Source organism: Octopus sinensis, linkage group LG12 (genome assembly GCF_006345805.1).
Source record: "Octopus sinensis linkage group LG12, ASM634580v1, whole genome shotgun sequence".
Taxonomy (NCBI): Eukaryota; Metazoa; Mollusca; class Cephalopoda; order Octopoda; family Octopodidae; genus Octopus; species Octopus sinensis.
Genome location: NC_043008.1, coordinates 46,756,898 through 46,784,397, shown reverse-complemented (window position 1 = coordinate 46,784,397; position 27,500 = coordinate 46,756,898). Strand labels below are relative to the sequence as shown.

Sequence of the window (27,500 nt, the reverse complement as noted above, 5' to 3'; positions counted from 1 at the left end):
CCACATTAAACAATTCTCGATATACAGCGTTATCAAATTATTTTCTTTCTAAAGTAAAATATAAGTCTTGTTTCCAGATGAATGATTTGAAATGAATGCTGTTGTAAATGAATTTGGGTAATTAAAATGTAAGCTTATCTTGACGTGGAGGAAGCCTTAATTAACTGTTAAATGCTAATCATAATTAGCCGCAGATATATTTCCAGTTAACAAAGTAGGGACAAATAGATTTGTTGTAATAATTCTTTCGGTGTTTCAGGAGAAGATGTCTTTGATATTCAGGATAAATTACTCCAGCACAAGAACCCTGCTAAGTATTTTAGAATTTGTCACATACCTTTATGATTTTGAGCTCGCTCAGTATTCCACCCTCTTACACGAGGGTAGACTACTAAGATATTTACGGAAAATATTGGAGGATGTGTACATCAAAATATCTAGGAAATATACGGAAAAACCTCGTCTATAGAGATCGGTTCGAGGCTGATAAAATTCTGCTGAAAAACATCAACTATTATGTTACCGTGGACTTTGTTCTTAGTAAAATGTATTATATTGTAGATCGGCACTAAAAAGAAATTACGAAGTTAATAAATATATACAAAATGTGTTCTGTTTTCGATCTAATGTATAATACTTATCTACCAAATGTGAGGACGTGTGCGTGACATTTCAACATTGAATAGGCTGTTGTCAGTAAAAGCAAATTGTGAATTCATAGTATCTAAAGGATGTATTCAAACGCCACCCAATCATATTTCCGGTGCATCTATGTTCGGCACAGAATCTACATTCCAAGGCTAGAGCTCATACTTATCGCAGAATATTGCAAATGTTTCAAATATGACTATGCTCAGTTGTCAAAATAGTTATTTTTAACGTCAATTATATTATTTTCAATGGACGCCCGTAGTTTTTCTCTAAATATTGATGCTCAGAACGCCCATGCAGGTATTTTACCAGTTACAGCATGATTTACGATGGTTTCCTTGTGTAATTCTTTCTTTTAGATTCCACTGTTAGGAACATATATCATAACACGTTGTGCACCACACAAACGGTTTCAGTGGATTTCGTGAGGGCGCTATATTTTATAAAGTCAATTTTGTAATGGTTTTGCTGTGCCATTCATTCCTCCAGATTCTCTAATGCAATTACAATTACTCGATATTGTGTTAATGGACAATGCTTTACCTGCCAACAGTATTTGTTGTTGAGCCAATATTCGAAATTTTAGGATCGATCAGAACGGAGATGGATGCTTGAGTAACGGTCAGTATGACATGCAGTAATTACTTTGTCCTGCAATGTTGACTTCGCATTGAATGGATTTCAATTCCAACAAATGAGTACCCCTCACAGAAAAGTGTCAATTATTGAAACAACTACGACTACATCTCCGTTCTGGTGCTCTGGACTGCCAATGCTGCTGCTGCTGCTACTACTACTACTGCTACTGCTACTACTACTACTACTACTACTACTACTACTACTACAACTACTAAGGCAGAGGGCTGGTAGAAACGTTAATACACCAAAATGCATAGCAGCAATGCATGTTCCTTTGAGGTCGGCTCTGCCTTTCAACTCCTGGGGCTCAATAGAATAAGTACCAGATGAGTGTTGGGGTCGATGCAAACGACTGACCACCACTGGTTAAAAATGTCAGGTGTTGAGCCAATTGTAGAAAGGGATATTATTGCAATTACTAAGTAGGTGAGCTGACAGAACTGAGTGACAAAATGCTCAGTGGCTTATTTTCTGACAGTACTTCTGAGTTCAAATTCCGCCGTGGTCGCCTGTACCTTTCATCCTTTCCAGATCGATAAATTAATTCCCAGCGAACTATTACGGTGGATGTGATTGACTTCTCTTCCCTTCATAAACAAACGGAAAGCTGTTTACGACAGTTTGAAATCATTGTCATTAGGTTTCTATTTAACTCAGGTGTTGCTGAAACTCCTGATATCTTACGGACCTACTACCTGCAATCTACGACACAATGTAACTTATTTGAATGTTTTACAATCTGATACATTTCTGACTAGCCTGGTCTTTCTCAGGAGACAAACGTTTTCAAAACCTCTTCCAGACACTCTATTCCAATTTCCGTTGTGTTATTTTTTAAACTTCCAGTCGGGCTATCTTATAGTTAGAAGAACCGTGTACGTAATATTTCTACCAGATTATTATTATTGTTATTATTATTATTTTTATTATTATTATTATTATTATTATTATTATTATTATTATTATTATTATTATTATATGTTTGACTTTTGCTTTATATTTGTACAAGTTGGCTCCAAGTCTCACTCAGAGACCCCAAGAGACAACAGGTTGGAAGTTCACGTTGTTGTTATGCCTAGTGTGCCATATATTTGGTTGTTGTTTTGTGTTGTACTAGTGGATGTCTAAAAAAATGTTTGTTTTAAACCTTGAGATTACATAGAAAGTATTTTGCGTAGGATATGAGCAGTTCCCATGAGCACTATCTTTTGAATTTCTGCCATTTTGGTGTTTCCTGGTATCTGAGTTAGGTAGCAATCAGCCCCTTTTGCTATCATTCCCAGGGCACCTATGACGACAGGTATTGTTTTAGTCTTATTATTATTATTAATATTATTCAGTAGTTTTATTTTTATTTTTATATCGTGCTTTCACTTCACTACCGAGCGCAGCTCTGTGTGCCTTGGGTATGTGCTGTGATTTGTTGTGATGCTCTTATGGTTATTGTATGGAAAGTGTTCTGCATAGGATGTGTGCAGTGCCTAGTAGTGCAATCTTCTGTATGTTATATGTGTTTGTAAGTCCTGGTGTTTTTGTTATGTATTTGTCTGAATATTTTTTTATCATGCCTGATGCACCTACTATGATAGGAATTGTTTCTGTTTTTAGATTCCACATTCTAGTTACCTCTATTTCCAGGTCTTTGTATTTTTCTTCTTCTTCTTCTTCTTCTTCTTCTTCTTCTTCTTATTATTATTATTATTATTATTATTATTATTATTATTATTACATCAAACCTCACTGCTTATTTTGGTGGGTATGATGGAGGGTGGCCTCTATATACAGCCAGCAGGCTAAGGTGACACTTATTTACTGGTCTTGCTTCAAGAACCCTGATAAGAATTCTTGCAGTTCCAAGCTATGCTTATTTTTGTAGTTGTTCTACCTTCATACTCGCACCAATCTATTTTAGCCATGTTGGTAGTTGAGTGCTGATACTTCCAAGTGCACCAATTACAATTGGTATCACGTCTACTCTCTTCATTGACCACAACCATCGTATATATCCCACTTCAAATCGTCCTACTTGTTTATTTTTTCTTCTTTCACATTGATCCTGCTGCCACTGGGGTCAGTACTACGTCGATTGCAATTACATGTTCTTTCTTTTTTATTGACCACAACAATATCCGTTTTCCGATGTCCGATCGGTTGCTCGCACCGGATCATTTCATCCCACAGGATTGGGCAATATTCATTTTCGGTGATTCCTTCTGGTGTTTCTTCGTACCACATCTTTGCTATTTGTGGGCCTTGATTTCCAGAGAGCTCCCAATCGATCATTATTGCCACATTGTCATGGCGTCTTTTCTATTCGTGTTGTACCTATTTCGGACATTTCGCTAACTATATACCATTCCGTTTCACCAATCTCACCACACATTCTGCATTTGTAGCTATCGCTATTGTTGTCTATTGTGCACTTTATAAAGTTGGTCCTTAACGCTTGTCCCTAAGCTGCGCATATGAGTACTTCTGTCTCTATCTTCACGTCACCTCACCTCATGCATAGCAACGGATCCTCTGTATATGACTTGGTGTTCATATCTCTTGCAAACTGGCCGTACATTTTTATCTGTCCATGCTTTTTCTTTCCTGTTTCTTGTTCATGTTCTGTTTAAAGTGTTCTTTCGATGCTCAATTTTTAGTTCTGACGACGTCGCGCTTCTTCGTGTGTTTCAACAGTGGCTCCCCGGCATTTTTTTATATACGACTCTCAGTTGTTTTTCTCTGCTCCGATACAGATCTAGAAACAGGTCAAAACTCTTCCACCTTTACTTCTGGACGCGTACAGCCTATCGGTGTCACTCTGTCGATGGAAGTCTCCGTGTACTATCAACATTGTTCTGGCTTTGGTATCCGTTTTCATCACTTATCTATTTTGCCATTTTATAACAACAACAACAACAACAATAATAGTAATAATAATAATAATAATAATAATAATAATAATAATAATAAATACCCTGATGCAGCAGTACCATGCAGTGGCTCGCATGGCTTTTTATCTTAACTGATTGGAAATGTTTTCATAAAAATTGTTTTGTCTTGATATAAAAGATGAGCTACAACAAATATTCTGCTCAATACCACAGATTTGCTTAACCAGTTTGGCATGTCCCTTGGTGGCTGACGATGTGTGCATCTCTGATCACGAGCGGAATTAGTGGGGGAGGGTCATAGCCATGTGTTGAGAGGAATTCTTTGAAGTTTAGAAAATTCACCTTTGGAAACATAGGTATTTTGTTCAACATCCTTAAAACGAAAGGAATGCGACAATTGACACGAATTGATTCGCAGAGGCAGAGACGGCGAGTTTACTGCCCAACTCGACTGTCGTCATATATCTTTAAAGAATATGGTGAAATTGTGAACAAAGTGGATATCCGGAAGTTGGCAATCTATTTGAATAGACGTTCGTAAGTCGTCGTTGAACTTTTGAAAGTGCTTCAAGCCAAAGATGATGTATTTTCTTCCAAAACTGATAACGCCTGATTGTACGTGATTCTATCTTCATGATCCGAACATTGACACCGTTGGATTTGTTTACGAACTCAACTTAAGGATTGCAAAGATGTTCTGGGTCCGACTTCGGAATGTGCTCCTGTATGTTTCGTTGTAATGTGTCAGTTGTATTTTTATTAATAATCCATTTTTTCATGCTGCTAATACTCCGAATAACCTGATTAGTTGGTAATATAAGGCTTATGAAAACACGTTCACCTTTACGTTGTGAGTTCAAATTTCGCCGAGGTAAACATTGCCTTTCATCTTTTCAGGATCGATGAAATAATACCAGTTGATCGCTGGGGTCGCCGTAATCAGTTTAGCCCCATCCACCATGAAATTGCTGGTGTTGTGCCAAACTTTGAAACCAATATATTCGTTAGGCTACATTTTCTGACGGCCTTTATCTAACCATGTCAACCACTGTACTTGTCTGTTACCTTTTGTGTTAATTCTGAATAAATGAACAGCAAAGATCATCTCAACGGAATTTGAACTGCGAATGTAAAGATCCGGAAGTAATGCCACGAGCCATGTTGCTCGACGCTCTAAGGACTCTATCAATCGAATGATGACTTTAATAACATCACAAAGACAACATTTCTTCGGAGTGGTAGAGAAATCGATTAAATCAATCCTAGTAATTGACTAATACATTAGTTTATCGATCGGAGAATTATGAAAAGGAAAGCTGACCTTGTCGGGCTTTGAATGCTGGACATAACAAAAAAGACAATACTTAGAACGTATTGAACGTAATGCATTTTCTCGATGCTGTCCTCCTGCAGATTATGAAAGAATAATAAAAGATAGAAATATATGAGAGACAGAAATAAAAAAAATGGACTAAAGAAAATATGTTTTGTATTTATGAATGAGCAAAAGTGATATAAAAGAACGATACTTAAATGAAAACTGTGTTCTTGATATTATTAATTAGAATACAATTAAATGCTAAAACTTAAATCTCACTGTAAGTTCTCCTGAGGATTAATATCAAATGGCAGTAATTATAATACATTACAATTATCTTATATCAAATGATAGTATAATATAATTAGATAATAATGTGGCAATTTACTGATACAAGTACAGTATAAATAAGCATAAATGAATCAAGGAATCAAATACCACCCGCACGATATTTAATAACACCAGAATGTTGTGTTCGAATCTAAAGGCGGAAGCGTTACGTATATTTAGAAGCATTTTGCAGGAGTTTAACTTCGTAATATATTTTTGAAAAGATAAATTAAAAATTGAAAATTTCTTGAAGCATGAAATCAATTATCAAACATGATAAAAATGTAAAGTTAAAATTACTAATTAAGGAACTTTTGAACCGAAGACGTAACTGGACTGTGAACGCGACGAGCACTTAAATAGGAAATGAATTCGAAATAGATTTTAAAATTGAAGATGGTAGGAGAAAACAGAATAATGCAGGAAAACAGATCTTGAAGACAAAATTTGAAATGAGATTGAAGAATCGTTAAATAATAAATAGGAAGGTAAAACAACACAGGCCCGGATAGTAACTCGTAACGATTAATAAAAAGTGAGCAATGCGAACATGCTGTTGTTTGCATATTGTAAACCGATGATAATGCCACCATACGTATACGACGATTCCTCTCAATACTGTATAATATCGACTGAACGTAAAGTAGTAGAAACATCATCGGTGACAATATTTGGAGGTAGAAAAAGAACGCGAAAAGATGCAAGGCTGTGACAGGAATAAAAGGAAATATTGCCTGCACCAAGATCAAAGGAAGCTATAAAACAAATTGATGCTGGTAGACAGACTATTCACCTTAGATTTAAATATTTCTAAAAGAATCGGTGCAATAGTACAAATCTGGAAACGGGGCACTGTAAATGCGAATATGGAATGAAAAGTAGCCTGGTATTAAATAGCTTGCAGCAGGAAAAACAGCGATAAAGACAAAGAAATAAAGATCAGAACTGTCAAGGCATACACTTAGAGATATCCCTTAGTACTTCATTTGAAACGGCATCCGTAATACGTGCTCCGTCATTAGTATAAATATATCTGTAAAATATACGCAGAACATTACAAACTGCTGTGAAGTACAAAAACAAACCATCATGATCAAAGCTTATGTGTAAGAGCGGTGATATGGATCCACTTTTAAGTAATATATCATGACCTCCTAGTTTTGGATACTTGTATGCATGGAATTATTCGATTCTGTAGAATATGGACATTCGATGAGATGTACATAGCTTTGAGGTTTGAGATAAATCTGATTAGAAACCAAGATATAAAAAAATATATCTTCGGAAAATATTTTGTTTGATAATCATTTTATGTTCTCTGTTATATGGTGAACGACATCAAACGAAAGTAGGTCTCTTCGGACGTAATTATGAATTACTCCTCTAGTGTATAAGAATGCCATAACATTCTACACCAAATTTATTGAAGGAAGAAATTCTTTCAAAACATATGAGATCTTTTATCAAGGAGATAAAGATGTAGATTGATAGTGGAAAATTGGAAAAGCACCAGGATTGTAATAAGGCTAGAAATAGGAGCAATAAAATGTGTGTTAGAAGCTGAGACACGCAAGCATTTGACTGACTGTCGTACGAGTCTCCTGTTGCAGAAGAAGAAATTTAAATGTTACGTTCGAAAATAATATAAAATGAGAAAAGGTGATCTCTTGAAACTCAATCTAAATCGAAGACATAATCATTTGGCTTGTAAGAAAATGGTAAATTACACATCTGCAGCCTTTATTCAGTAGGCACAACCTATACTAGGTAATATATATATATATATATATATATATATATATATATATATATATATATATATACAAGAAAGATGTTAATCATACATAGATTGGTTACAGTAATGAAGCATTATTTTTAGACTGAAAGATTTAAAGACAATAGTTAATCACTTTAAGCTACTTTACGCTTTGCATCCATCTCGCTGCAACTCGTACGTGCTTTCATATACATTAACAGACATGTAACAGGGAAAAATACATTAGAAATGAATTTAAAAAAAGGAGGATGTTGGATTAATGGGTTGAGTAAAGTACCTTTATTCCAGAAAGATATTTGTACAACAGCCGCAGTTAAAAGATCAGTGTCATTCGATAAAAGCGTTATTAAAATGAAGATGAATGCTTAAAAGACAAAAATAGAATAGGAATTAATATTTGTGGGGCAGTAGAAGCAACTGTTCATTATTTTTCGTGCGAACATAGAACGCTTGCAAATCGTTAACTTATGTAAAAATGACTTATAACGATTAATAAGAAATCGATTGACAAAGTGATCATATGAGAAAGGAATGAACTTCTGGTGTAATCACACTAAGCTCTGACAACCACACACTTCATGCAACATAATAAGTTTTGAGATATCAAATATAGCAGGATGTAAATCTAAGGAAATAGTAAAGATAACAATTGCCTTGTAGAGACAAGTGAATATTTCTTATATTGACAAAGGGACGTTAACTTTCACCTCATCTTAACTATACGAAGAGCAACTTTCTCATACACATTCGACAGCAATCATAAAACAGTTTTCATAGGAACATGTCAAGCTGGATTCAGAGCAATTCCTCCGAACATGCATTGCTAGAGGCTGAGGAAACATGTCAGTATTTCTCAAGACATTAATATTTTGGTATCATTAAAATATGCGATACTACCGATGCTACTGCTGCTGCTAGGAATAGTACTGATTCTAATAATGAAGAAATATTCCATCTATAAATATAAATTAAATTGCTCTAAACTACTTTTATGTTCGCAGCCATTCAACATTTGTTAAATAGCACAGCTCGCAAAACATGTTCTCCATATTATAACCTAAGAACGAAATAACTGGAGCCCAACTGTGCGACTAAGGAGAAGTGTTTCTCAACTAGACGTTACCAGATATATACACTGTAGTACAATATCAGATTGGTAGTTTGCATTCAAGGTCGAACGTCTATCACATACATGTTAGATACATTCCTCACGCTAGTTACAAATATTATAAATTCATTGAATGTTAATGTCCGACAATTAGTGATAGGCAATAAATATATTATAATTCTTTCGGGCATGGAAATGCATGACTACAAGAAAATGAATGTAGTCCTGGATAATCATTTCAGTGATGCGTAGGAGATTCGATGCGAGGATGGTTCATGTATCAATTATTCCGAACGAGAACAAATGCATAAATTCGTACATAAACGTAAGGCTCACATATAAAAAATGGAGCACATCCGGTCTGGGACACAGATCTGCTATAATTAGGAAAGAAGAATGAAACTGCATACGACATACATCGGGAAATATTTTACAACTGGCGATATTGAAATGAAGACCACTACATTCTACACTCCAGACGACTATAACCTGTTCGTATACTTTCTTAAATATTACAACTTGCCGTATTAGAATAGCACGGACACGCACCGGAAGCTCCAGTACGAAAATTTCAGAGTGTTTGGAGGACGGTGCATGTACTGAGAGGGATAAATGATGAAACATCCAGTCAACATTGTGGTGCTTGGAGTGATCGCTAGAGATGGTAACGTTATGCCTCCATTCCTCTTCCCACACGGCCTCCAAGTCAACGTAGATGCCTACAGCAAGTGTCTGAATGAGGTAGTACTGTCCTGAGTGAAGAGGATGGATGCTGGAAGACACTATGTCTGACAACATGACTCTGCTCCACACCACATACACAGTAGAACTCAGTCATGGATATCAAACAACCCCCTTGATTATTATGCGTGGGGCCCAGCTGAGCGAGAGACCAACAAGTCTTGTAATACCAGGCATGAGCTGAAGGCAAGGATTTTAGCAGCATTCACCAAGTTAAACAAAGAGACGGCCCAGAAAAGTGCAGGAGATTCCGAAGTCGTCTGAAGGCCGTGGTTGAAGCCATTGGCAATTTTATTGAAGAAATTTAGTATTTAGTATTTCAAGATATTTTTATGTACTATTGGTAAATATATCTGTTAAAATGAGATGTCAGTGTTATTTTCATTTTCCCATAATTTAGACGACATTTTATTCACTGCACTCTGTGTTTGTGTGTATATATATATATATAATATATATATATATATATATATTATATTATATTATATTAAGTTAGAGATAAAACCACTATTAGGCAAATCAAACGGTCGAATATATAATATATAATAATTTTGATTCGAAAAGACTTTAAAAAATGTCACTTGACTCGATCTGATATTGAAGTAAACAACATATTCAAGTATGACTTTGAATAAATTGATATCTCATAAATTATGTTTCAAGACGAAAATGTATCGTTTTCAAGAAGTATCCGCTAAGATGAAAGTAAAACGCTAAAACACCTAAGATGTAGCGGTGATTCAAAACTCCAGCCGTTAGATAACAGGTCAGACGCAACGAGCCAACCACTGTGGAGTCAGTTGATTGGTCTATGAAGCAAGTTATCAGCATGGACCTACTCCGTGATTTCGTTTTCTAGAACGTTCTTCTTGAAGCCTATAAAAAAGCTGGTTTGGCGCCTAAACCCTTTGCAAGGCATTGGCAGTGGCCGATTCATTTACACATCTCACCTCTTATAGGCAAAATGTTAAAGACAGCCCAGCGATATATGTGTAGATGTCCAACACTAACCGTCGAAGGCAGATGACCAAAGATTTCCATCGTCAAAGTTGGTTTCAGATATAACGGGGCAACCGCTTATTACTCTACCGATAGCTTTCTGTAATCTCAGGACAGTATCGCTCTCACAGTCTTTAATGATGGATGCTGTTAACTATATATGGCCAAATCTGATTGTCTTTTTGTTCGACAATAATTCCTTCCATTACACGTCCTCGGGGGTTGTTTAAGTTATTTATTGACGCAACCAAGGAAAATATTTTCATAGACAATCTCAATAAAATCAGCCAACTACGGCACAATAAATAACCAGTAACCATCACTTCCTGAAGTCACACCTACGAATATAAACAATGATAAATTGAAGAAAAATTGTTAAACGATCTGTACTTATGAAATATATTCGCAGGACGTGTTAGTATTTTGTTCTGTGTACGGAGTGTATGTTTAAGACTTTAAAAATGGAGAATTATGCATCCACAAATATTGTTTATTAAGGTATTATATACAATGTATTCACATTTAATTTCTGTCTGACACTTGTATACTAGACTGTGCCATCTGGTTGCATTCTTGTTGGTTAATTATATTATGAGTTCATCCAAGGTAAACATAGCCATACAGCTTCGAGTCTTTGAAGCGAACTGAACACAATAAAACCATTGCAAGAAAACTGACTCCACACAGCAAAAGATCGCCATTTACCGGTATAAACTGACGACGAAATCAAAAGATCGTAATACAATTCATAATGAAAATACAGAATAAGACAAAAAAAAACATTGTCTCTGGAACAATCAAAACAATAAGCACAATGAGACATAACATTAATAACAACACAAACGGAATATGGTCAAAAATGATGAAGAAATAACAGGAAATCTGAATAACTGCCTCTTCTCTGAACGTATAAAAACTCGATCAGTAAACTATGGGTAAGCAAATACGTCGTAATGATGATTTCCACGATGACATGAAATCGTCGTTATTGTAGTATCTCGGAAACATAGGTTCCACCCTGTGAAATAAAAACGTCACCTAAAGAGTCATCAAATGGAAATAAATATAATAAATATTGAATTGATCATTAATTGAATTACTAACCGGTAGTTTTCAAACAAATACTGAAAATATATTCGATCATTAATAAAAATATAAGAATATAACGTTAGAAAATATAACATCAATATCAGTAAAATATTGGTATTTGAGAAGCATATAGAACCAAAAAAGACAACCCCATTGATGTTTCAAATGGATTAGAAAAGAAGGAACTACAAGAATACCTAGAATTACCGAAGTTGTAGATGCAAATAAACTCGAACTCTCTTGAAACTGATATACGTTGGTAACATGCAACGTTCATGTCTGAAGTAGTCCCTCAGCATTTAGTGAACGACTGTTGAAATTGTTGGTAATGCTTGACTGGAAGTCAGAAAATAAAACCAATATTAATTCTGCAATAGAAACAGCAACACCAACTCCAGACAAATAAACCTGTTTTACCAGCAATGTATACAAATTTAATAAATGTACTTTTTAACAGAGGACATCTCTGTAAAATGATAGCATTACAGCATCTGTGCAAACGTGGTCTGCAAAGAATCCATTGTATGTATCGAATGCTTTTTACTATATTACTTGCACATTTTAATTATTTAAACGATATGGTTTGTGCGTAATTACCTCATGCCATACCTTTATATAGAATTAGTATTAATTATACATGTTGAGGTTGTTTCATTTATTTTTTCTTTTCAAATTATCCATTATATTTACACAGTTTCCTTCACAATATGTATGATCAACTTACTCCATAGAATAAGTGTCAATCTTATTTACTGGGACCAGTACATTGTTTCTTGTTTATTTTTTGCTGTTTTCCTATTATTATTATTATTATTATTATTATTATTATTATTATTATTATTATTCAGTAGTTTTATTTTTATAGCGTGCTTTCACTTCACTACCGAGCGCAGCTCTATGTGCCTTGGTTATGTGCTGTGATTTGTTGTGATGCTCTGATGGTTATTGTATGGAAAGTGTTCTGCGTAGGATGTGTGCAGTGCCTAGTAGTGCAATCTTCTGTATGTTATATGTGTTTGTAAGTCCTGGTGTTTTTGTTATGTATTTGTCTGAATATTTTTTTATCATGCCTGATGCAGCTACTATGATAGGAATTGTTTCTGTTTTTAGATTCCACATTCTGGTTACCTCTATTTCCAGGTCTTTGTATTTTGAGAGTTTCTCCATTTCTTTTAGAGACACGTTGTCATCTGCCGGTATTGATACATCAATTAGAAAGCATTTTTTTTCTTCATGATCTCTGACAACTATATCTGGTCTGTTGGCCTTAATTTCTCTATCTGTTTGTATCGGCATATCCCAGAGTATGGTTGCTTTCTCGTTTTCTGTGACCTTTTCTGGTGTGTGCCTATACCATCTTTTTTCTTTTTTTATTCCATAATGTTGGCATAGCTTCCAGTGTATGTAGGTTCCAACTTTGTCATGTCTGTGAATATATTCCTTCTTAGCCAGGACTGGGCAGCTAGAGATAATATGATTTATTGTTTCTTGTCCATCTCCACATATTCTGCAGTTACTTGTTATATTTCTTTTCATTATATGTTTTTGGTAATTTCTGGTGGGGAGGCTTTGGTCTTGTGCTGCAATTAAAAATCCCTCTGTTTCTGCTTTGAGTCCTGAGCTTCTCAACCATTGCTGGGATTTTTCTTTGTCTATTTCTTTTGCGTTTAGTTTAGTCCAGGATTTACCATGAAGGGGCTTTTCTAGCCATCGTTTTATCATGGTTCGTTGCTGTTCTATTTTTAGTTTGGATTTCATTTGTTTTATAGCTTTTGTTGTTTCTTCATCTTCTTCTACTTCATATTTATTAGGTAGTATGATTTCTTGTTTGTATTTGTCAGCTTCCTTAAATACTGAGAACAGTTTTTTTGTTTTGCTCGTGTTTTGCCGCTATTTGTATAAGTTTTCCTTCCTTCTGAAGTAGATATTTTTGCAGTCCTATGGTGGTTATTTTATAGTAGTTTTCCAGTTGTATAAGGCTTCTACCACCTTCTACACGTTCTATATATAGTCCTTCTATGTCAGATTTTGGGTGATGCATCCTAGATCCTGTCATTATTTTTCTTGTTTTCCTATCTATTTTGGTCATTTCATTTAGTGTCCAGTTAAGGATATTGTAGCTGTAACTTATAACTGGGACAGCTAAAGTGTTGATACCTATTATCTTGTTTTTAGCATTGAGCTCTGTTTTTAGTATTGATCTAACTCGTCTATAATATTCTCTTTTTTATTTTCTCTTTCATTTGTGTGTGTTGTGTCTTATCTAGTTCATGGATTCCTAAGTATTTGTAAGTTTGGCTTTGGTCTAATTCTTTTATTTCATTTGCTTCATCTAGTGTGATGTTGTTACTCTTAACTAGTTTTCCTCTTTTCATGGTTACTTTGGCGCATTTTTCTAATCCAAATTTCATATCTATTTCTTTGGTAAATCCATGAACTGTCTTTAATAGTGTTTCCAGCTGTTTGTCATTTGCAGCGTATAGTTTTAGGTCATCCATATATAAAAGGTGGCTGATCGTTTTGCCGTAACATTTATATCCGCATCCAGTTCTATTTAGCATATCAGATAGAGGTGACAGTGCCAAGCAGAAAAGCGTGTCTCCCTGGAATATTCCTCTTCGAATCGGGATGTCTTTGGTTTTCATGAGTCCCTCTTTTGTTTGGAGCTGTAGCAGTGTTTGCCATTTATTCATAGAGTGCCCTATGAATTTTATGATTGTTGGTGCTACTTTGTTAATGGCTAGTGTTTCGAGGAACCCTAAACTCGTGGTCCGGGACGCGGAGCATTTCGCACCTTTTATAGAAAAATTATTTTCTACTCATTTTCTTTATTCTTATATATTCTTATATTGATTTGAGGATATTCCGGATAATTCTCGGAGAGCTTAATTTTATTTGATTCCTATACAGCTCACTCCCAACTTAAGATTTTCAATATCTATTCTCAGACTTATTTCTCTCTTCCCATCTTTCTAACAATGATCAACAATATCATAACCTTATTACCTTCCCAGAGGCAAGTAGAATGTAAAGACTTGCTTTTGAAGTTGTTATATTCTACTGCATTTTATTCTTCGTACCATTATATTCTGGTAAAATTATTAATAGCATAAATATTATTATTATAGTTGTTGCACCAATTGACATTTGTCAAGTTTTACGCGTTCCTTAGCCAGCCTGAAGCGCGTGCCTATCTAGCATCATTGTTTTGGAAATGGCTGAATATCAAAGACAATCTTTCTGGACTCGGAAGATAGCTTCCTGGCCTAGGATGTGAGGAGTGGCTAAAGTGCTTCTTTCAGACTAGTAGTAATCTATGAAAGAATGGCAGGATATTTACAGGATATATGCAGTATAGGAGTAGACGTTAAGACGCAGTAATGAAAAGGGGTTGCCAACCTGCCAATGTGCTTCCGGCTGTGTGGCACGCATCAAATATTTCTCCACAACGTACAAGCAACAACAAAAACGTGTCATGTCTAGATATCTGGATCGTGTATTGATTAACTGAACTGAGATGTACCTGCGTCAACAAATTCACCTGATTGGATGCAAACAACACAAATTACTTACCTTCACTTTCAACCTGTATAAAATGCATCGACATAAACCTTCCTCCTGGTAGCCCAATATGTTCTTCCCAGTTTGCACAGAATTTAACCGCTGAATTATTAATGGACTACTTAGTCGATGGTTGAAGCGAAAGATCGGTAACACTCATTAGTAGGGCATTCTCATCTACTATTAATTGGTGTGTCATCAAAATCTGATGGTGGAGTGCCATCAAAATTGCAATTAGATTGGTAAATTAAACGATAGATTTGCGAGTGAAGCAAAGGCAATGTGGATGGAAATCAACAATTAACCAAACAAATGTTGGATTGTTACAGCTTAGACACCTGAGGAAGGATACGAAGTAGAACCGTTGATGGATTCGGTAGGGGAGGAAAGACAAGTTAACGAAGCCAGCAATCAGTTCTCTGCTCTATGGGACGGGCGAATACAACTCCATGCCATGCAGATGTATGTGGATTAGCACTGAAGCATTTCACAAACGTTTGCAACGTAGTGAGCTCTGGGAAGTGTGAGTAAAAATCCTGAGAAGTACATGGAACAAATAGTAGCTGCAATAAGTGTGGAGCTCTTGCAGAAAACAGCACTGCTTGGAACCGCTCAAATACTCCAGGTGATGCTCGAAAGGGGTGTTACGGTAGTTCACTATTAGTGAACAGTTGGCACCGTAGTACATCTGTAGCTGTTCAAAGTCAATAACTAATAATAATAATAATTTCGCTGATGCATTTATTCATAATAATAATTAATGCCCTGATGCAGAGTCAGGCAGTGACTCTAATTGCTTTTGATCCTAAATGAATGGAAGTATCATCATGTGCATTGTTTTTTCTTGGTATCAAAGATGGGCTTCAGTAAATATTCTGCTCAATACCACATATTTGCTTGACCTTAACCAGTTGAGTGTTAATAGATAATGGGCTTTGTATGTTTTACTCCAGTCTCACTTTCATAGCATGCGTTGCTTTCTCACAATAAGAATAAACGGAATGATGCAATGCAATGCAAGGCATTGGCATTCGTGGCTACTGGATCAGAACTGATTGGAAGTATTATCGCGTACATGTTTTGTCTTGGTATAAAAAGGTTGCGACACAGCAAATATTCTTGCTCATTACAACAAATTTGCTAGTCAGTTGCTTGGTCTTCACCAGTTGAGCATGTCTCTTGGTAGTTGACTATACGTCGATCTCTGATCACGAGTATAAAGAGTGAAGGAGGATGACCAGTCATGTGTTCAGAACAATTCTTTAGTGTTTAAATAATTCATGTCTTGAAACATGCGTGTTTCGTTCAACATCCTTAAACAACCCTTATTCAAGGTCCTTTTGAGGGAGATGGGCTCAACCTGAAGAAAATCCTAATTGTGCCCCCTCCTGCAAAGTCAGGAGTTGTCTATCTTGATATGAAATCATCATGCCGCGCACATATAGTTGCGATGCATGAGCCTAGTGTCAACTTGATAGACAGGTAGACATGATGGGTATATCGGGCTTCGTATGTTTGTACCCCAGAGTTACTTTGATGGCTTCACTGCTAGGAAACTAGGATTATCACAAAATACCAGGATCTAGCCATGGGGTTCCGGCAGCTTTGGAAAGTGCGGATAAAATGTATTCCTGTATTTATAGATGCTTTTAGAACTAACCGTAAAGATTCAAACAGATGGATAGAGGAGACAGGCACAAATCTAGTTTAGTGCAACTCCAGAAACAGTGCTATTCGGGACAGTCAAGATACTTAGGAAGGTTCGTGTCATCTAAGCTTACTCGTTTTGGAATAAAGAGGAATTTATCGGACAACATTCTGGACTCTAAACGCCTAACCACGGTCAGAGCTTGGTCCCCGATCGGAGATTGGTTACAAAGATGACCTACATAAAACATGTTAGGAAAGAAGTCCTTAGCATCTCTACAACTCCTCGGTTCACATAATTGGGGATTAAACATTCTGTAGAGGTCTACAGGATTCGTCAGCGAAAATGACAACAAACATATTTGGCATTCTAACGTAGTTTCCATAGTGAAAACCATATAAACGAGGTGATTTGGCCGCGTACAGTTAGAGACGGATATCAAGTATTGAATCGTTGTTGTTCTCACTGACAGAGTCTGTTTGAAACATCGTTTGCGTTCGGTTTTTACTATTTGGGTCAGCAGTCAAATTCATCGATCATGATTCTAAATGGATTACAAGTGTCTGATATCGGACTATGAATTTATCTCTACTTGTGTTGATAACAAAATCCTGCGGTTTAATTATATTTTCCTGAATCTTTCACTATCTCTCTTGTGTTAATACTTCGAATTACATACACTGTGGCCCTGTCAAATTTTCCTTCAGTTTTGATAACCACAACATACATTTTTGACAGACGATTCTAGCAATAGGACCGTATTAAAGTATTTACTATTTGGCTTGCATCTCTTGTTCAATTCTATATTTCAACTCCAATTATATGTGATTACTACATAACCGATAATAAATCCAATATAAATTTAAGGGAGTTAAAGTCCGTTTAACAAATCCGTTGAGTTTATAATAAACAGAGAGCAAAGCGATGCAAACATATTCATTCAATTGTTTGTTCTCAGGAGAAAACACGCACTTCTGCGAAATCAGCTGGTTATGATGGTATTCCTTTGTATTTTTGTATTTTCTCTACAGTTACATTTGTTTTATTATCTTTGCTTCAATGGCTAAATAATATAGAGTGAGTGTTTCAAACAGTCAGAAAAGCGGAATGCGATACAAAAACATATCTATTGTCGATTTCGATAGAGATTTATGATATTTGCGTTCCGTTTCTCATATCTTACTAACACTGCTTTCTTAACAGAGATCCTTCTTATATCGACGTCTCTTCATTCAATATTCCTTCTGATTGTTTGCTAAAAGATTTTTATTGTTGCTGATATTCATCCATTTTTATTAGTCGTCAATAGTTTACAGAACACAACTACATAAGGAAGTAAAATAAATGAAGTTTACGCGACAAACATGGCTTTATTATACGCGGAGTTTACATTGCATAGAATAATATAAAGGAATCGACATGCATATTAAAATGTTGGGCGAATTTTGTATGGAAGATTTAATTGACAAGGCAACTTGAATAGCTAGTTGTTATGTCAAACGAAATAATTCCAACAATATGTTCCTGTGTGAAACTGTTATTGCTTATATTCATCAACGGAGCTGAAACTTAAACAGCTCACAGATATCTAGTATTTTATCTCTTGCCTGCTGATAAATTCTTTTCAATATAACTTGAAATAGAAATCCCAAAGTAAAAATATTAAAACGTACCTATAAAGTGATATAGATCGTAAAAATAATTCAGGTATCATAAAAGAGTTTGCAAACTAGAGGAAACTTGCAATGCAACTGGCGATGTCTGTAGTCTATATATATATATATATATATATATATATATATATGTATATATATATATATATATATATATAGAGAGAGAGAGAGAGGGAGGTGAAGGAGGAAGAGGAGGTAGTCAGAATTTTACGTCTCATTCGTGGAGACGTTACAGGTATATCTTGGGAAACTCAATAAATCGACGAAACCGCTAACAAAGAATGATCCAAACTTCCCTTTTCCTTAATATATAAAATCTTAATATATAAAATCTGCACAAACACAGAGACACACACATATATAATCGGACCATTCCTCCCTGTTAAATCTTATATAAAGAGATAGTAGGTTGAAGTGTCCGTATAGTCAGAGAGATGGAATCCCGTATTTGTTTTGACAATCCGATTTCGAATTCTGTTTTTGGTTCCGCGTAAATGTAAATGTAGTACTTTCATAAGCAAAGACCGGTGGTAATTTTCTCTCCCAATATTAGCCAACTTTGGCTATACTGTGCTGAAGACTACTCACCATTCTGCGACCTTGGAGAAGATAGAAAACATCTTCAATCACAGAAATGAGATTCTTCAGATAGCTCCAAACAGTTATTTACACTTCGAGAATTGAAGTTGACGGTAAACATGAAAAACAGTATGGTCACAAAAAATATGCTGTGACGTATTTTGTTTCTTGTAATTATTTTCAGAGTAATTGGAATACTGCAGACAGTGAGGTGGGAAATGAACAACACCACACATAAAAAAATGGGACTGTTTCTGCAAATTTCTGCAACGAATTCTGGACGCCAGTTTCGTGACAGTTAAAATAAATTGAGGAAATCATCACGCATAAAACAAACTAAAGCATGTATACCGTTTTTATTGAAATAAAGTTTTTAAAAATATCTTATTTATTTATTTCACAAGATTTATGTGGCAAAGCTATTGACAGTTTTATGTTTGTAAATATAATTCCGTCTCTGCTAGACATAAAACATTTGGGAAATATAAAAAAAAATATTATTAGATACTACTTCATCAGTATTACTTTTAATAGTGTTTTGTAGCAGACAGTTCCTCACAAACGCTTTAACGTCAACGCCTGGAGGTACGTGATTACAGTGGGGTTTAGTCGAGTAACGTTCTCGTTTTCAAAATGTCTTCCCCCGCTGCACATGGCTCCTGCCTTCTCTATTCCTTTTTTATCCTTTCTCTCCCGTGTTTACTTTTTAAGTGATTTTAGTTCAACCCAAATTGGGTATACTGCTAAGTATGTGTGTTTGTATGAGTGAGGACATATTATTGCATATTTCTCTCTTTTTCTCTCTTTGACATTTGTTGACCTCGCTCAGCAACGGGATCTGCATGTAAGAAAAAGTTCGACTTTTTTTATTTCAAACGTTCATGAACAGGTGCCATTCTTCCCCGTCTAACGATGCGACGAAAAACTCAAGAACAACATAGCACTAGATCAGGCGAAACGAAAACAACAAATACGTGACACATACATGCTGATCTGAGAATAAGTAATGCAAGAATAAGACTGGAATAAATAAAATAAATGGGGAAATTATCAGTGGTGAATACAATTTTGGACTGATAATTCCCAGAAATATATCGAAAGCGACAGACACAGAGACGGCCGAAAAAGCCCCGGTCGTAGTATTGTGACGATAAAAATCAGGTTTAACATATATAAGTGTGTGTGTGTGTCCATGCATACTTGACCGATCATATCTTTTTTGCGATACTATACCATAACGAAACGATATCCATTATAATTATTATTATAGCTGTTTGTTTTATAATTGCGCAACATAATTCGTTAAATGCAAATCAAGATTTACTCAATGTGTATAGAATCTGAGATCGAACTTTTGGACTTTCATATGGATTATTCTTTTCGAAGTATCGGGCATTTCAGAATTCCTCATCTGAATACTTCCATCTTCATAAATGTGATAAGAAAGTTCTCTCTTCATTTAATATATTCAAATATATCCAATAGTTACGCCATGCTTTTTTTTTTCTATCATTTGTGTTAGAATGTTTTGTTTCGCTAAGTATGGTTCTGATTATTGTATAACCTGTAAATGATGTTTGTTAAAAGCGTTCGTTATTACGGCAAATCATAATATTTCTCTTTACAACAACGCAAAATGAACAATGTCTAAGAAATAAGATGTATGAGGTTTTCAAATGTATGTCATGCCACAATACTTGATTCATATTCGAAACAGCTATAATGATTGGTTGGTGTCACAACAAATGATATATTGCAGTTCCAGTAAAAGTCAAACAAATGAAGAAAAGTTGGTTCTTTAGGGAACATACACGAGACTTTCAGAAAATATTAGTAAATGCTTTTCAGATGCTAAAATGCTGGCAGTTAACAATAAAAATAGCTCAGCAATTCCTTGGAAATATATATGTGCATACCAATGAAAACATAGTGAAATTTCAGTGAATAGCCATGTAAAATATAGTGGCAGTGTAATATAATATATGGCATTTTAATATGTATATTTTGAAACACAGTTATATTGCATGGGATACAATTGGGTAAAGAATCGAACTGGTAGATTATTCACTGCAGAAATTCATTGTTGATTTTCAATCTGCACATCTTGTTTTCGTGTTGATGTGTTTTTAATTGTAAAATTAACAGTGTTTCTTGAACATACTTTGAACAAAACGTCTGTCAAAAAATACACACCAATACAAAAATAGCGTCACTAACAACCACTTTATATACAATATCATAATGGCAATGCATTCTAGTAACTTTAATGGAGAGAGGAATGTCACTGTTCCAAGCAAAACGCACATGATTGAAATGGGAACAGGAAATATACTGAATATAAATTGTCTAAACGGAAACAGTTATGATATCCATAATCACAAGCATACACTTACACACGTATGGGGACGTACACATTTACTCGCACACATGTACTCTCACAGATATACATATATACATGCATACGCACATATATACGTAACTTAAGCTAGAAATATATAAAAAGACGAGAGAAAATGTTTGACTGCGTATAAAGCTGGTAATGATTTGAGAAATGATAACCAAACTGGCGGTCATACCGATGAGGATGACAACGAAAGAATATGAAAGGTAAGGGAAGGACAGATGCAGCTGAAGTGATAAAGATTTTGATTGCTGTGAAACAGTGATTAAAAAAGTACTATTCGAGTATCTTAGACAATATATAAATAATATGAAATGACCGTCAGTTAACAATTTTGCTTCTACAACTCATTTCACCACTGCCCACTCGACTGAAGAAGAACATGTCAGCTTTTGTGACGTATGTTAATGACAAATTGTGTGTACTTTAATGTGAAACTGGCGGCAACTTTTGAAGTTATTCAATATTTCTGTTACGCCTGCGAGCAAAATATTTGGATGCAAACAATATTGAAATAAAAAGATCTCGAAAGGAAAATGCTTACAGTACTCTTAAATGTATTTCTTCTGCTTCTATCTTCTGAAAAAAGTTATATTGAATGTTACCCTCTCTAAAAAAAATGCATAAAAATTGTTTTTATTAATTTTTCTCTTCTGACAACGTGTTTGTTATTTTGCTTATTTCTTGGGATTATACTTGTTGAATGTAATGTAGTTTTCCTTTGATAATATCTCGTTTGAAGTTTGCAGATATTACATGACTTTTATCAACAATTTAGAAATATTTGCATTATTTGATATCACATTTTGTTTCGTCTACTAAGGTATGAAGAAATAAATTGTATTTGATGAATATTATATCTTTATGCCTTTCCGTTGATTCCTTATCTACCATGAATATCACGTGTAAATTTTATTTTCTCTATGATACTAGTATTTTCATCTGAATTCATACTTTGAAAGATATTTCTGCTTAGTCGTGAATCTCTTGACATAAATAAGAATTTAATTGCCAATATTCTCCTTACACTTGCCTCCCTTTAAATTTTAAAGAGTTATTATTAATTTATGTATTGTAGTTCATTACCAAATTCGGTGAGGCTGGCATTGCCCTTCTATTCTCTTACTCTACTGCAAATCACAGAAAAACTTCATGTTTTTCTGTGATTTGCGATAGACAAAAAGAAAAGAACAACAATGTCAACCTTTTGTGATAGAAGCTACACTGATAATTTCTTTGTACTAAAATTCCTGTTCCTCCGAACAAGCAGAAATTAATCTTTCCTTTCATAATCCATTTAATATCAAAAATATTTTACCTTGAAATGCATATCAATTCCCCTCCAAGATATATATATATATATATATATATATATATATATATATGTATGTATGTATGTATGTATATATGCATGTATGTATGTATGTATGTATGTATGTATGTATATATATATATATATATATTATATATATATATATATATATATATATATATATATATATATTTATATTTGCTGTCAGTTCGAAGACTTAGTTTATAGGGCTCATGTGTACTTTTGAAATTGTTGTGATATAACGAGTCACGTGGCGTTTACTACAATCTCCTTTAAAAATACGTTCTCTGTATGTACGCCCACACATGCACTCACACACATACACACAAATGTTCACTTATTTAATTCACTTAGCTTATCTATCGTTAGTATGTCTGGAGTTTAAGGGATTATATCATCAATTATCCATTCTATTGGTCATTTATAGGCATTATATTAATTGAATGGATATTATCTTAAAGGAATATCAATTGGAGGATCCTTGTCGATGTATCGATGGCAAGTTATAGAATAAAATCCACCGACCAACTAGTAATATCCCACAAAGAATGTGACCGACGTATAAAAATATTTATAAAATTTCAAATAAACCTTTATGTTAATCATCAAAACTGAAATGTTTATTAGTGTTCGGATTTGGATGCGTATAAATGAATATGTCACTTGTTCTGCATTTGGTCATAAGGACAAAATATATTTTATGCACTTCCAAGCATTTTAAAGGTCGCAAACAAATTTCAATGGCGAGGTTTTCTCGGTAACACGCACACGCGAACACACACATACACACACACATACACACACACACACACACACACACACACACACACCACACACACACACACTCATGCTTACATTCCGTGACGTTGCTCAGTGAGTTATGAACAAAACCTAGAGAACATTACGTATCTCAAACTATAAATGCATTCAACCCATTACTGCAGCCAAGGTTTCCACACGATAAAACGCTCTCCGTGGCTCTCGCACGGCTCCCAAACACTTCCACTAAACACTTCCACTAAACATTTCCACAAACAACTGCGGCTCAAATATCTTACATCCGTCCAATATCAGGTTACATGACAGCTGCTGTATACCTCGTGGCATAAACACACCGACAGATATAGCGTCAAGAGCATTAATGAAATCATTTATTAAGTAGTGGCTGTGTGGTAAGTAGCTTGCTTACGAACCACATGTTTCTAGGTTCAGTCCCACAGCGTGGCACCTTGGGCAAGTGTCTTCTATAGCCTCGGGCCGACCAAAGCCTTGTGAGCGGATTTGGTAGATGGAAACTGAAAGAAGCTCGTCGTATATATGTATACATACATACATATGTCTGTGTCTGTGTCTGTGTGTATATGTGTATGTGTTTTGTATGTCTGTGTTTGTCCTCCCTTCCAACATCGCTTGATAACCGATGCTGGTGTGTTTGCGTCCCTGTAACTTGGCGTTTCGGCAAAAGAGACCGAAAGAATAAGTACTAGGATTACAAAGATTAAGTCCTGGGTTCGATTTGCCCGGTTAAAGGCAGTGCTCCAGCATGGCCACAGTCAAATGACTGAAAAAGTAAAATTCAATTCAGCAGATGTCACAATGTGGTAGGCGTTCGCCATTCTCGTTTAGCTCAATATACAAATAATGCCTTAGTAGTGTTCATAGTCTCTAATACTTGAATGCTATGATGTGTTTTTCAAAGAAAGGTGAAATTGGAATCTGTAAAAAAGAAGTATTTTAATTCATTAAACCTGGCTTCATTTGGTATTCTTAAATAACCACAGATTTTAGTAGCAATAACATGTATAAAACATGTATTCATATTCCGTCTGCATGTTGATGCACCTCTATCCTTATAATGAAGTGACTTCTATAAATCTACTTAAGTCATGATTTGTAAATATTTCCGATTATAATTTCTAAATACGTCTTCGTATAATTTCAGATTGAAGCAGAATTTCTTTGCTATTAATCACAAGAGTAGCATAAAATTATGTAAGTAGACTTTATTTCTTTTATACTTTTGATAATCATATTTACATTAGCTTAGTAGCTAATGATCTTCTTTTGTTTTTGTTTTTAATGACCATATTGATTATAATACTCATATTCTTTGAAAACAGTTTTTAGCAGACAATCGTGAGACAATCATCGAGATCACGCTTGATAATCATCACGTTTGAAATGAAGTCAGCATACAGATTACTCTCAATTGACTTGATTTCAAATTGAAATTCACCACTATAGTTATAATAACGATTCACAAGAGAATTTTACAGAAGTAAGAGACAGACATTCTTAGCAATTATGTGCCAAGGCGAAAATGATTTGAAGAGTTTATTTTTTCCTTACATGCGATGTGATTAGCGATACAAGACGAGGATTTTTCTTTCAGTTCGCATTAATTACGCGATGCACATATATCACACGTTTGGTAGGCGCAGTACGGCTACGGTCTGTAGGCGTAACTTTGTCCAGTTATGCTTTGTAACCACGATGTATCGGGTTCGATCCCATTTTGCATCAGATGTACTTTTCTATATACAACAAGCAACTTATACGTTGCGAGTATTAAGTTTAGAGACGAGAACTGTAGGTTGTCGGGTGGAGTTTACCCGTTATTCAAACTGTACATCCTTCCAGGGAACGAGCTAAGGCAGACCCTTACCAAGAATGTTGCTAATGATCGATGCGACCGTTGATTACTGAGACACATAGTCGTTAATTTCAGACCGAATGGTGCTGTTGATTGAAAAACTGCATGCACACCGCAGAATGGCGGGGATCCGATCGAAAATGCACATCGTAGAATGGCAGGGATCCGATACGATGCCGGATATCTATCTATATATCTATATATCTATGTATCTATCTATGTATGTATGTATCTATCTATCTACCTATCTATCTATCTATCTATCTATCTATCTATCTATCTATCTATCTATCTATCTATCTATCTATCTATCTACATTCATACCTATCTATCTATCTATTTTTCTATCTATCTACCTACATACATACCTACCTATCTATCTATCTATCTATCTATCTATCTATCTATCTATCTAGATACATACATACATACCTACCTATCTATCTATCTATCTAGATACGTACATACATACCTACCTATCTATCTATCTATCTATCTAGATACATACATACCTACCTATCTATCTATCTATCTATCTAGATACATACATACATACATACATACCTATCTATCTATCTATCTAGATACATTCATACCTATCTATCTATCTATCTACTTCTCTATCTATCTATCATTATATCTATCACGCTATCCTAGGTATTTGTAGTAACGTGTATGATTGCTGGAATAAAGGCAGAACATATGTACTGATTAGTATTAGAAAAAGAAATGACATTCTCAACATACAACGCTACATTTCAGTTGTGATTGGGCTCTGCCGTGTATTTTCAAGGTCTTTCATTGATATTCTGGATAGCTTTTCTGAAGATTTAGTTTGCATTCTTACATTTCCTTAAAGTTGTTTCGGATTTGGCGCTTCAGAATGGCGTAGCCTAATTTCAGTACTTTCATTATAGGGGCTTATTGTGTTGATCCCTTTGCTCATTATTATTAAGATTCCTTTCTAAAATGTAAGTGGTCAGAATATATTGGCAATAGGTCTTCTATCAGCTGCCCCGTTATTATATCTTATTAAGTTGATTATAAGCGAAATGTTTAGCATGGGCATTCTTTAATTGAATTCCTAAAAATTATTTTTAATTATTTTTATGAATATATCTCTGAGGGTTACCTACTCGCAAACAAATGTGGTAACATGTAACATTATTGACCGAGGCTACCGTGGTCTTTTCCGTAGGTTTTTCTTTCCACGTATAAACCTTATCTGCTTCCTCCTTTACACTTTACATCATGACAGTTCTGTGATACACGATCCCTATTGATCACTTTTTCTTTTCTTTTATCTTTTTTCTTTCTTTTTCTTTCCCGTTTACGATACCTTTTGATCGAAAACCCACCCCACTTTTTTTCCCTCTCTCCAAAAAGAAAAGTTCTACTTTGTAATCTGTCCCGTCTGTGTGCAGCCATGTGTGGCTAATAAAGAAACACATCTATTTTATAGTCCATTTCTCCTCTGGTCAAATGCAAGACAGTCATCGTTTATGAAACCTGAATATCCCACCAAACTTTCTCTCCCTCATTATGGTACAGATCTTTCCTCGGTGACGTGTGTGCAGCCTTCTGCAAGATTCAAACGTTTTTAGAGACGTTATCTCATCAAGAAATATATTTTCAATGTTTATTTGGTTCAATCGTAGCAAATGGATGTGCTTTATCCTGTTGGACTTTTTAAATCACATAATATTGTACAAATATCCTTTCCTGTCTGATTTTTGTACTAAACACATACAGAGAATGGTTCTACCTGCCACAAGGTTTACACATTGGTGGTTTGATGGTTCTACATTTAAGGCCTCCACTGTTATTTAAAGTGATATATGGTTGACAAAGGGTATTATATCATATTATGCCTACCCGTGGGACACTAGGGTGGCGATTTCCTTATTAAATGCAAGTGCATTATATAGAAGTGTTATATCATTTAGATTATGTCTTACTAAGGCATGGTACACGGTTTAGTGAACGCGTGTCGAACACAGAACATATTCTGTGGCCTGACCTGTCAGAATCATCATACAATGTACAAAGCGAACGGATATGTCTAGTGACTGGTCCCACTATCGATTATATTTTATACTTAAGGGATACAGTTTTGTT

General features: G+C 35.0%; 1 protein-coding gene across 4 annotated transcripts in view; it reads left to right on the top strand.

The window, feature by feature from the left end:
* LOC115218067 (protein trapped in endoderm-1-like) overlaps positions 1–27,500 on the top strand; it is a 415,031-nt gene that overhangs the window by 245,396 nt on the left and 142,135 nt on the right. For all 4 annotated transcript variants that reach the window (XM_036507893.1, XM_036507894.1, XM_036507895.1 and 1 more), the window contains one exon: positions 24,672–24,721. The gene's annotated coding sequence lies outside the window, so the exon portion shown is untranslated. The remainder of the gene's footprint in view (positions 1–24,671; positions 24,722–27,500) is intronic.